A 12500-nucleotide genomic window follows, 5' to 3' on the forward strand; every position below is an offset into this window, starting at 1 on the left:
TATATATATGTTGACTGGAATCAATAATTATCGTCAAATGATATGAGAGAAAAGTAAGAAAGAAAAAAATGAACGTTCGAGTACGAATTACTTTAATTAGAAATTTAGTGCGACAAGCGATTTTTTTAATTGATCCGATTCATTTTAACGTAATTAATATCATCTATTATCTGTTCCACGAATTATCACATTTTTATATTTCTTAGAATCGATTTAAAAAAAAAAAAGAAAAAGAAAAAGAAAAAGAGAGGAGAAAAAAAAGAAGAAAAGAAAAGTAAGAAAAATAGAAGTCGACCGACAGATGGAAGAAAAATACAACACGAAAATCTATCGATCCATGCCGGTTGGTATCTCAGTTAAAGTCAAAGTACGAAAGCGGAGCGCTATATGCGATGCCCGATGAACTATCAGACAAGGTGCTATTTAGGTGTGCTACCAACCTCGTTTCGTTTCCAACTGCTTCCTTTCAGAGAGTCGGCGTCTATAAATTAGTTATCGATTAAACGAACGTACGTATGTATCTTATGTATCTACGTATGTATTCATGTACCTATGTATACGTACATACATACGTACATACATACATATATATGTTCGTACGTAGAGCTCCTTTCAGTCGGTGAAACACGTTTCAATTCGAGCATGGAACGTTGGGAAACGAAACGGAGAAGAGAGATTGTTGATAAAAAAGAAAAAGGAAAAAAAGAAAAAAAAAAAAGAAAGGAAAAGAAACAAAGTAACAAAAGAAAGAAAAAAAAAAGGGAGAGAGAAAGAGAGAGAGAAAGAGAGAGAGAGAGAGAGAGAGAGAGGAGAAATCGAATCCGTATACACAGTGAACGACTACGGTAGATACTGTATTAATTTGTTAATATCAACATCGATCGATTGGTAAATCAATAAAAATGGCTCTGTTAGAGAATCGAACGAGCTCGAAGTACGATAACAATAATGAGAAACGGAGAGATAGAGAGAGAGAGAGAGAGAGAGAGAAAAAAAAAGAGAAAGAGAAAGAAAGAGAGAAAGAGAACAACCTCAACGCCGTCTAGAGAAAATTCGAAAGCAGACAACTACTACTGACTAGTAGAGAAAACCTGTCGGCCGGAGTAGTCTCTCTCTCATCGAGTACGACTTCTTTCCGATGGTAGAAAACCAAATGAAATCTGGTCGTGTCGAGAAAAGAAAAAAAAAGAAAAAAAAAAAAAAAAAAAAAAAGAAAAAAGAAAAAAAAATTACACTCTCTAAATAGAATTAGAGTTTTACCTTTGAATGGACAAATATAATTTATATATATATATATAAAAGTTATGTACATATGTATATGTTACTTGATTTCTAACAAAGTAAGTACTCTATAAATAGCTGTCTTATTTCTTAACAAAAATCGACAGAAAATTCTATTGACAATGATTAATAACGTCGCAGTAAAACGTTTAATAAGATTTATATATATATTATTGATTATTGTATATATATATATATATATATTTTTTTTTTATGTATGAATGTAATATACATATATATAAAAAATAGAAATAAAACAGCTAAATTCGTTTGCATAATCAGGATGAAAATATGTCTCGTTGGGATGCCTTCCAATTCCACTTGCCGATGGACTTGAACATTTAATTAATGTATTTATCGTACTTTAATAACAATCTATCCCCCATTCGATACACCTTTGCGTTTAATTACGATTAGATCGTTTAATAACGATTAGATCGATGTAAAATCAATTCCTTTGTCAATTTTTGCCATCGCTAAAAAGATATATATTTTGTAATAAAGATCTTTCTTTTAATCGGTTTAATCCCTTTAAAGCTTTTTATTGTTAGTAATGTAACATTGCTTTTCACCCTGTATACCAATGAACCAGAGAGAGAAGACGAATTGTACCATAAGCATTGTCTTATATACATATATTTATACTATATGTATATATAAAAGTATGGGAATACATAACAATGGATAGCAACATTTCACCATAAACGTAGAAAAATGTCCGATTTATCTGGCGAACCCCGGGCACATGTGCTCATGATGCGTGACACAGGACAAGAAGGGACAAATTAAAAATCTATCGACGACAGAATTTTCAAAAGGGATTCTAAAGTAGCGACGACCTTTTTTTCTAGATGAAAAGGAAAAAAAGAAAAATAAAAAAAAAAAATAAATAAATAAATAAATAAATAAAAAAAAAAAAAGAAAGAAAAAAATAAACAACCCGTTGACCCGTGAAAACGAAGAGAGGAAGGGAAACAAAGACTCGAATGAAAATCAATTGGCAAGGGATAAATGACGAATCTCGACAACCCTATGCAACAATATGTGCAATAATATATATATATATATATATATATATATATATATATATTATATACATTTGTACGTTTTCTATATACATAGCAAAGTAATTGCAGAAGTCAAGGCAGTGCGAACGTATTTTCACTACTGCTATTAACTGCCGTTACTGTGTCTCGCTGTTGTTACTGCAGAACTGCTTGCACTTCTGACATTTGTAATCCTCCTTTCGAGTGGTAGAAGAAGGTTCAAAGGTCGAGCAGTAGATCGTTGGTTGTATTGCTTTATGGTATGGCTTGAAATGATACTAGAAAAGGAAAAAATAAGAGAAAGAAAGAAAGAAAGAGAGGGAGAGAGAGAGAGGAAGAGAAAGAATAAAAAAGTTATTAAATCTCTATTACTCTCTTTCTCTCTCTGTCTTTCTATCTCCCTTCTTAATTAGATCAATCCTTCTTCCTTTCATTTTAATCTAGGTTGATCGTCGCAATGTATGACCTTGAAAATTCTGTCACCGTTAGAAAGAGATAGAGGATCCTCCCCTCCGGAAGAGAAGATTCCCTTTAAATCTCAGCTTTGATAAATTTTGTGAAATATACGCGCGCGCGCGCGCAAGTGTGTGTGTGTGTGTAATCTGTTGTTAGTTTCCTTTTCATTTATTTATTCTTACTTCCTCAATAAAATATATATATATGTATTATTCTCTTAAATCTTTTGTTTTTCTTTTTTTTTTTTTTTGTTTTTTTTTTTTTCGTTTCTAATTACTTACTTTGGAGTTTGTGACGTGGTCGGCCGGCACGGACTCTGGAACGGTTTGCAGGGTGCTCCGCATGCTAGCGGACATTGTAGGCCAGCCAGTTTCACTGCCTCAGACCCTCCAGCGCTTTGACGATGCACCCTCTCTCTCTACGCCTGGAATCAAAAAAAGGGGAAAATGCTTCCATGAGATATTTATCCATATAATCCTATACGGTTTTACCGAGCACGTTTCTTTATTTCGATATATTTTACGATTCCCTGCAATATATCCTTTATATATATATATCATGTAGTTGTGTATTTCTGAAACATCTATGCGAAATGATATTTTCATTAAAATTTGTCAATATTTCTCTACGAAATAATAGGATAGTGATCATCATGATTAAAGCATAAAAGAGAGAGAGAGAGAGAGAGAGAGAGAGAGAGAGAGAGAGAGAGAGAGAGGGAGAGAAAAGGAAAAACAGGGAAAGTTGTTTGCATTGAAACTCGTTAACTAATCACAAAGAAAAAGTTGAGAGCTGTTTTCTGGTTTTTGTTATTTCTCTTAGAATCCTGCTCTCTCCCTCTCCCTCTCTCTATCTATCTATCTACTTATCTCTCTCTATCCCATGAACGCAGCAAAGACAAGGCCGTAGCTTATCAGATATTGAACGAGATAACGTTGCACGACCAGTTAATAAAGTAAAATATGTATGCATGTATTATCCAAACATATAAATACACATGTATATGTACACATAGTAGAATCGTGTTCTCTCTCTCTCTCCCTCTCCCTCTCTCTCTCTCTCTCTCTCTCTCTCTCTCTCTCTCTCTCTCTCTCTCTCTGTCCGTCTCTCAACAGAGACCAAGCTATATTAATTGGTATGCGCATCGAAGCGTATTTTCAATTACACGCTGCCAAGCCGATAAGTTGTGTGTGCGTCGTATATGTGTATGTATATGCATGTACATGTATTCGTGCATACGTACGTGTGTAATATGTGTACGTGAACTCGCGCAACACACATTCTCACCGATAACGACTATGCACGATGACCCTTGTCGCGATCACGATACATTTCATACGCGTATGTACCTGTCCGAACCGATTAGATGAAATCTCCGCGTTTAACATCCCATTTTTATTATTACCTATTTTTAAGGGGAGGAAAAGGAGGAAAATTTTCAAGGATAAAGATATTTAAAAAAAAACGCAATAAAAAAAAAATTATGCCCATTAATTATATCAAGTAAATTTTGACATTTTTTTTTAAGTGATTTTAAAGCTGGAAAGAGAAAGAGAGAGAGAAAAAGAGAAAAGAAAAGCAAAAAAAAAAAAAAGAGAATTATAAATAAATTATAACTTTTTCTTTTTCAACGTTTTTGGCTCTTGGTATAAATCTCTCTCTCTCTCTCTTTCTCCCTCTATCTATCTAGATAGATAGCTAGCTATCTACCTATCTATATTTATCTATCTCTGTCTTTCTCAAACATTGAACAGATACGTCCGGCCAAATAGAAGCCAAGGAAGAGAGAGAGAGAAAGAGAGAGGGAGAGGGAGAGAGAGGGAGAGAGAGAGAGAAGTTCGGCAGGTAGGCGAGAGAGATGAATCATAGCTTGTAACCAGCCGTGTCTCGGAATGTAACTCAAAGGCCAAGATCGAGCGTCTAAGCGTTTCTAAGCGACGACGAGGACGACGACGAAAACGACGACGAATTTCTAAGTAGTATATATATATTTACGTATGTTAGTCGATTGTTCACGAATTTAACATTTTTTTTTCTCTCTGTTCTTTTTTCTTTTTTTCTTTTTTCTTTGGGTTACTCGTTTCTTGGATTATCGAATGAGTAAAAGAAAGATCGAAAAGGATGAAAATATTGTTGGAAGATTCATGAGAATTTCCTTTCCTTCTCGTTCTCCTTCGTTCCTTTCCAAACGTAATTACTCACGTAGTACATACATACATATGTATACGTACGTGCGTGGGATCCAATGAATATTAAAATAACGTACTAGTCTCGTAGAGAAGAAAGCGGCGCGGCATGGCGCTGCGATTCGTGACCAAAGCGATGGACAACGAAAAGAAAACGGGGGAAAAAAAGAGAGAAAAGGAAAAAAAGAAAAAAAAAAAAAGAAAGAAGAAAAAGAAAAAATAAAAGACGGAAGAGAAAAATAAAATAAATAAAGAAGGAAGGAAGAAATGGTAAGAAGGAAACAACAAATCGTTTGGCCTGAAAGTCGCCAGATGCGAGAGGAATAAAATCTTGATTCGATTTGCAAACGTATGTATGTATCTATCTATTTATCTATTTGTGTATGTGTGCGCGTATATATATATATATATATATATATATATATAGTAAACTCTTTGTAGACATCTGTGTGCTTATATATGTTTTTGCTCCTTAACGACATCTCCTCTCGACAATGTTTTCCCCCATTGAATTTTATTTCCTCTCCTTTCTCGACACTTTCGCAGACGAAACTATCAAAGTCTCTCTAGACGTTCGAAAAGATCGAATCGAAATGAGTGAAATTTTGACGAGTTTTAGAACCGCTTGATCGATCAACCGAATCCCAATAACCATTGTATCTATCTAATCGATCTAATAATAATTACGAAAGAACGTGTTGGCTGTTGTAACAATTTTCATATTTATTTTCTCTCTCTCTCTCTCTCTCTCTCTCTCTCTCTCTCTTTCTCTCTCTCTCTCTCTCTTTCGTTCATTCATACAAAACAATTTGATTGATTTTCTTTCACAAATTTTTTAGAGGCGTCGAAACAAAGAAAAGGAAAAACGAAAAAACTAGCAAGAGAAAAAATTTTTTTTTTCATTTGGGCGAGCATGTTTTTTTTTTCTTCTTCTTCCGGAATCATAAATACCTCTAGACGGTTAACGCACTTTTACAAAAGCAAAAATTGTAGTTTGAGCATCCCCCTTTTTGTCAAAGTACAAAGCATAAAGTGAGAGGATATCGGTAGACTTCCGCCTTTGGTCGACCGCCTTGCAGCACAAAAGCCGCAGACGACTATGACGACGTTGACGACGTTCACGACGACGACGACGACGACGACGACGACGACGACTGCTCTCGCCGATATAAAATGCTGAAGGCATATATGGTCGAGAGAAACCAGACCAAAAGAGAAAGAGAAAAAAAGAGGAGAGGAGAGGGGAGAGAGAGAGAGAGAGAGAGAGAGAGAGAGAGAGAGAGAGAGAGAGAGAGAGAGAGAGGAAGTAGACTCACAAAAAAATTCTTACGAGCCCGTCCGCTTTTCGTTTCTAATGAAAGAGAAATTTAAAAACGAGTGCTGCTTCGAATCGAATGAAACGAAAATTTGACACAATAAATAAACTTTACTTAAATAAACTTTAATTAAATAATTTCTGATTAAATAATATTGTAAATATTCCTACTCGCACATATATCCTATATAAATATGAAATCAAACTGTATCTTTTAACTCTGTGTTCGTTAATGACTTCTATACTGATACGCGTGACTCTACTAAATAAATTAATTATAAAAAAAAAAAAAAAAAAAAAAAAGAAAAAGAAGAAAAAAAAATTTGCTAAATTACTTGATGTTTGTGTGCGTGTGGATGCGTGTATGTGTGTATTGGGGAATTTCCATTGAAATGAATCGAGAATTTTAATGATCGATAGATAACAACTCCATTAATTATCTGTCATTCGAATTGAAGAATTTCTTCTTCGCTAATACTTCATTGAAATAGTATAAAAAGGAAAGAAAGAGAGAGAGAGAGAGAGAGAGAGAGAGAGAGAGAGAGCGCAAAAGTTACAAGTACACGCCACAAATACACACAAGTAGAACGTCCAATTTATTTCTATCGATTCGATTGTAGGAATTGAAACTGAACGCGAAGGGAGTGAAATAAAATGGCAATTTCTAGCAAGAACTTGAAGATATATCGATTCGATAAAGAAAACTATTTTCTCTCTCTCTTTTCCTCCCTCTTTGTCCTCTCGCATATGAACTCTTCTTCTTCTTCCATTTCTTATTAAACAAAAGAATCAATAAATTTGAGTTACGTTTTGTTTCTATAAAAATCAGAGTTATTTTTTTTCTCGAAAAATATGGTCGTAAAAAAAGAAATAGAAAGAGAAAGAAGGCGAGAATTAGAGAAAGAGAGAGAGAGAGAGAGAGAGAGAGAGAGAGAGAGAGAGAGAGAGAGAGAGAGAGAGAGAAAGAGAGAGAGAAAGAGAGACAGAGAAGAAAAAGAAGAACGAACGTAAGTACGTAAGCAACGAACAACGAATCTGCGAGCAACATCTTTAAAAGCATTATGCAAGAAGTCTTTCGAGGCCGGTCAGTACACCAGTCTGCCAGGGTGACGTAAATCGCGATTCGAGGTTATTAATACTGCGCGAGGAGAGAAATTTTCGCGGCGAGAAGTAGTCGACGAAGTGAAAAGGACAGTCGAAAGAGAAGGGAGAGGGAGGAAGAGGAGGAGGAGGAACGTTTTGTGTCACCTGTGTGAGTCCACCTACGTACGTACACACATACATACATAATATATACGGACATATCATACACATACATATGTATTTACTACGTACGTACGTACGTACGTACGTACGTGTCACTTTTAGAAGTTCTAAGAGATCGGATGGAAATTGCTTGAAACTCTTTCGAAGGAGAGAGACAGAGGGGGAGAGAGAGAGAGAGAGAGAGAGAGAGAGAGAGAGGAAAGAGGGGAAGGAAGAAAAAGTGGGAGATAAGAAGAGCGCAAACTCGGTCGGTAGATCGAGAAAAGCAAATCTAGGGTACTCGGAGTAAAGGCAAAATTAGGTCCTAGACCGTCCCTACGAAGTAGGTCACTACAGCACAGGCGCGCGGAGCAGTACATAGAAGAAGAGAGTGGGTAGTGCGTGTCAAAGTACTTACGCTATATGTCCGTACGTACTTTTATATATATATATATAGTATCATCTGATATCGGTGTAATCACGTCGAACCGATGCGAATCAAACAACCCGATGATAATAATATCAACGTAATTAACGTGATTTATATAAAACATATATAGAAAATAAATATATTTCGAATAATCGAAACAATTTTACGGCTTTTAATCATTTAATGTATGCATTATTGAATCGATTAAGTTTAACAAATATATTTATCATAATGAGATATATTTTTAAGTGTTCATTAAAATGTTAAATAGGTACATATTAAAATGCTGAGGCACGGTAATTAACGCGACAAGAAAAGAATTCACAAACGATTAATTAATCCTCCTTTTAATGAACTCGCGTTTATTCAATGATGTATACTAGAACTGATACTACCATCTTCGTCATCACTTCGAAGCTAACATGGACCTAACTTAAGAGTACTAAGGAGAGCAAGCAGGTGTCGATAAAAGGTGTCTAACTCCAGCTTCGAGTTACCACGATTGTTTGTCCATTTTGTGTGTACATATGTACGTGTATATATACCTGTATGTATGTGTATGTGTGTGTATACGTTGTTCGGTTATAGAACAATGCTCGTGTAAGAAAACATACTTTCTTGCTTGATCGACCACGATCACATACATTCGCATAGATACTATACACGCATATATAGATATGGTCGCACAAAATATACATATATATATATACGAGATGTCCCATCTTAATCGATTAAACATCATTGATATCGTTAATATTTATGTACGCTTTACGTTCGAACGAATGTAATTTTCAAGAACACCTATGCATACTTCATTTTTCTACTTTCTCCTTTGGTAATACTTCTGTTACCATACTTAACATAAACATATGTAGGTATAAATCTCTATGCATTACTATATAGAATAATAATTGTGATATATCATGTGTATATATATATATATATATATATATATATATATATACATATATAGAGGGACCGATTGTAATTGGACACCTTCTAAGATACATAAGTAATAAACTTGTGTTTGTATCTACGTAACGTCAAGCCGTGAAAGTACGGAACAAACGATTCCGCGGTTACTCCGCGAAAGTCGGCGTGTACACATTAGTCGATCGGACTAATTAATTAGCCGATAAAACGCCGATAAGTAAATCATAGCTACTATAGAAAAGGAAAAAAGGAATATATATATATATATGTATCTTCTTCCTTACTAAATCGTTAACTATTTAATTGTTCGCTTAGTTATTTTTACAAAAATTATTTGATAATCAATAACGTTTGAAGATCGATAGGAAGAACTAGAAAGTGAATGGAATTTGAGAAAAAATATTTTTTTTTTTTCTTTTATATATATATATATGTGTCTGTGTGTGTGTGTGTGTGTGTGTGTGTTTATTTTATAATCCGTCGAATTAACGCGCAAACAGGATGATAGCTGGCAAAAAATGTTTTTACACAATTGACGTCTCGCGACGTATCACGCCTTTGTAAATCGTTCCGATGAAGTTTCTAACTGAGTTTACAACTTCGACCTAATATTTCGCAGGATTATCAACGCGATAAGGATATATATATATATATATATATATATATATATCCTTAGGATTCAACGCAAAATAGAAGGGAAATAAAAGGTAAACATTGCGACGGTATAAGTCGACTATATGTTTACAATGTTCCTCAATATTTTCACAGTCGAATCGAACTTGTTCCAACTCGATCTTAATCGTCGATCTTCCTATAAAAGAAAAATTTAACAAAGATTATATCTAAAATTGTATCCAAATCAAATAAACGCCTTAAGAATATTTAGTTTATATTGAATATTTAGTTATAATTAATAATTATTGTATATATATATATATATATATATATATATATATATATGATGGGCGGACGAAAGATTATAAATCGAATTTTGCTTCGAAACAAAATAAATATGCTAATATATCTTAGATCGTTTGTTATTTATTATCTTCATTTCTAATATAATATTTTCTAAATTCACTGAAACCATCCCGAAATCTAAAGCCTGTTATTATCATCAATAGGTACATGTACTTTTAATTAATTGTCATTAAATGCTTTCGTAATTTACATCTGAAAGAGTTGCCGAGTGTATGACGAGGAACAATGACTGAAATTGACAAGGGAGAACAAACCGGAAATGTTTGCGAACGTTTACATCGAAACAATATAAAATAATATTAAAATCAATATGGCCGTTCCGTAGAAACGAGAACGAATGATCAAAGTGAAATGTGCGAATCGACCTTTAAAATTCTCTTTTGTCCCGATATCGGAGATATGTTTATCGATCGATATTATTTTATATATATATATATATATATATATATATATATATATATATATACATAGAAAAAAAAGAAAAAAAAAGGAAGAAATCGATATAAAAACGCGTATGAAAGAAGAAAGTTGAAATTTTATCGTACACAACTTTTCTATCGGAATACTCGGGCTACTGGCGGATACGAAAGTCGCAGGAGGAAAAAAAAAGAAAAGAAAAAAAAAAAAAAAAGAAAAAAAAAAAGGAAAAAAATCGGCCGATCTCTCGATATCTTCTTCTTCCGGTTGGAAGCAAAGTCGAGTTTTATACTCGACTTGATTCGATTCGACTCGACTCAACTCGTTTCACGATTCGCCAACGAGACACGACGACAACTCAACTACTTACTACTTAGAAAGAATCGACGAATGTTACGACAGCAAAACTCGATAACACGCAGTCGATCGATCGCTTTTGTAACGGTTTCAGCTTTGCGATCGATAGGCTTGCAACCGTTAAAGACATCGATATCATTATATCGACGGTCCGTCCTTCGAGAGGGGTTAGAGGGGGAAATCGATGAAGGGAGGTCACTGCCTTTTCATTTGACCTTAGATCATTGAAACGAACTATGATTATTCGATATTTTTAATTTACAAATTATTTATATATATATATATATATATGTTTATTCATTTATTTATTATTATTTCATAATTATTATAATAATAATAAATTAATATTATTACGATTTAATTGTATTATTATAATTTAAATTATAATTAAATATATATATATATAATTATATAAACAAATAAATGTATTATAAATGAAATTGAATAAATTTATATATTCTATCGATTAAATATTTTTTTTTTCCTTTTGTCACGAGCATTAATTCTGACGATATTAATTCTTCATGAAAAATGCTTCGATCATCGTTATTAAATAAATGCAATGGAATAAAAAGCAGCAAGTGGGCGGACTTTTGCGAAAATGATTTCGATTGGAATGATACGTGAACGCGTGATGGTATACTAATCGGCCAATAGAGAGATATGATAGCAATGGGGATGGCTAAACTAATAGATATTAGTTACAAGGATAGAAATAGATGGATTATTCGACGTGGCTCCAGGTGGACCTTACTTTTCGACATATCACACGAACGAACGAAGGAACGAAGACGACGACGAATAACAGAAAGCAATAAAATAGATTCATTAAATATACGTTTAGTTGTTTCGTTAAAGATCTACAAAACGTTTCTAAAATTGCTTCATCGATTTGGTCAGTCATAATAATAAAACACATATGTAAGTACTTACATTATGCGCGTATCCTATATACTCATTCATTTCGGCCTTGTAAAAATGATTATGTTTTAAAAGCAATTTACACAAACTTTACGCGGAACGAATTAAAATTAAAATTAAAATTAAAGCGAAAGAAATAAAAAGAGAGAGAGAGAGAGAGAGAGAGAGAGAGAGAGAGAGAGAGAGAGAGAGAGAAATGTTAGAATCACATTGTATATGCATTTATTTCGAGCTTGGAGAAAAAGATTATATTTTAGAAACGATTATAAAACAAACCTTACTTGACTCGAATGAAAATTAATTAAAACGAAGAAATATAGAAAGAGAAAGAAAATGTTAAGATTATGCAGGTATTTAATACGAGCTTGGAGAAAGAGGTTATGTTTTAGAAACGATTAACAAATTTAACTTCACTCGAATTAAAATTAATTAAAGAAAAGATTTACAGAAAAACAGGAAAAAAGAGAGAGAGAGAGAGAGAGAGAGAGAGAGAGAGAGAGAGAGAGAAAGAGAAATATTAGGCTCGAGCGTACATACAAGGTCTTTTATCAAACGTAGGTCGAGAATCTAGCGAAGGCTAGACATTTAGAAACTCGAAGGGATACTCACAAACGTGTGTATGTGTGTGATGAGAAGGTGTTAGCACGTAAGTGAGCACAACACACACGCCACAACACATGCACGCACCAAACGCATATACACAGATACTACACACGGAAAGAGCTTATTGACCGTCGAAATTGCCTTTGTTCTCTCTCTCTCTCTCTCTCTCTCTCTCCTCTTTCTTCCTTTTACCCTTTCTCCTTCCTTTCTCACTCTATCTTTCTTTCTCTAACGACACTAAGAATCGTCTCTCTTCGTTCCAAAAAAATAAGGAAAAGGAAGAATCGCGTTCTTGACTTTCGTAGTTCCTCGTATAAACTACCACATAG

The 12500-nt window shown here is 33.9% G+C and overlaps 1 protein-coding gene across 16 annotated transcripts in view; it reads right to left on the reverse strand.

The window, feature by feature from the left end:
* LOC118439989 (serine/threonine-protein kinase MARK2) overlaps positions 1-3207 on the reverse strand; it is an 80853-nt gene extending 77646 nt beyond the window's left edge. For all 16 annotated transcript variants that reach the window (XM_035862356.2, XM_035862351.2, XM_085659143.1 and 13 more), the window contains exon 1: positions 3065-3207. The gene's annotated coding sequence lies outside the window, so the exon portion shown is untranslated. The remainder of the gene's footprint in view (positions 1-3064) is intronic.
* Positions 3208-12500: the final 9293 nt, after the last annotated feature.

The sequence above is a fragment of the Vespa mandarinia genome, chromosome 9 (assembly GCF_050613455.1).
Source record: "Vespa mandarinia isolate Hongniang chromosome 9, ASM5061345v1, whole genome shotgun sequence".
Lineage (NCBI taxonomy): Eukaryota > Metazoa > Arthropoda > Insecta > Hymenoptera > Vespidae > Vespa > Vespa mandarinia.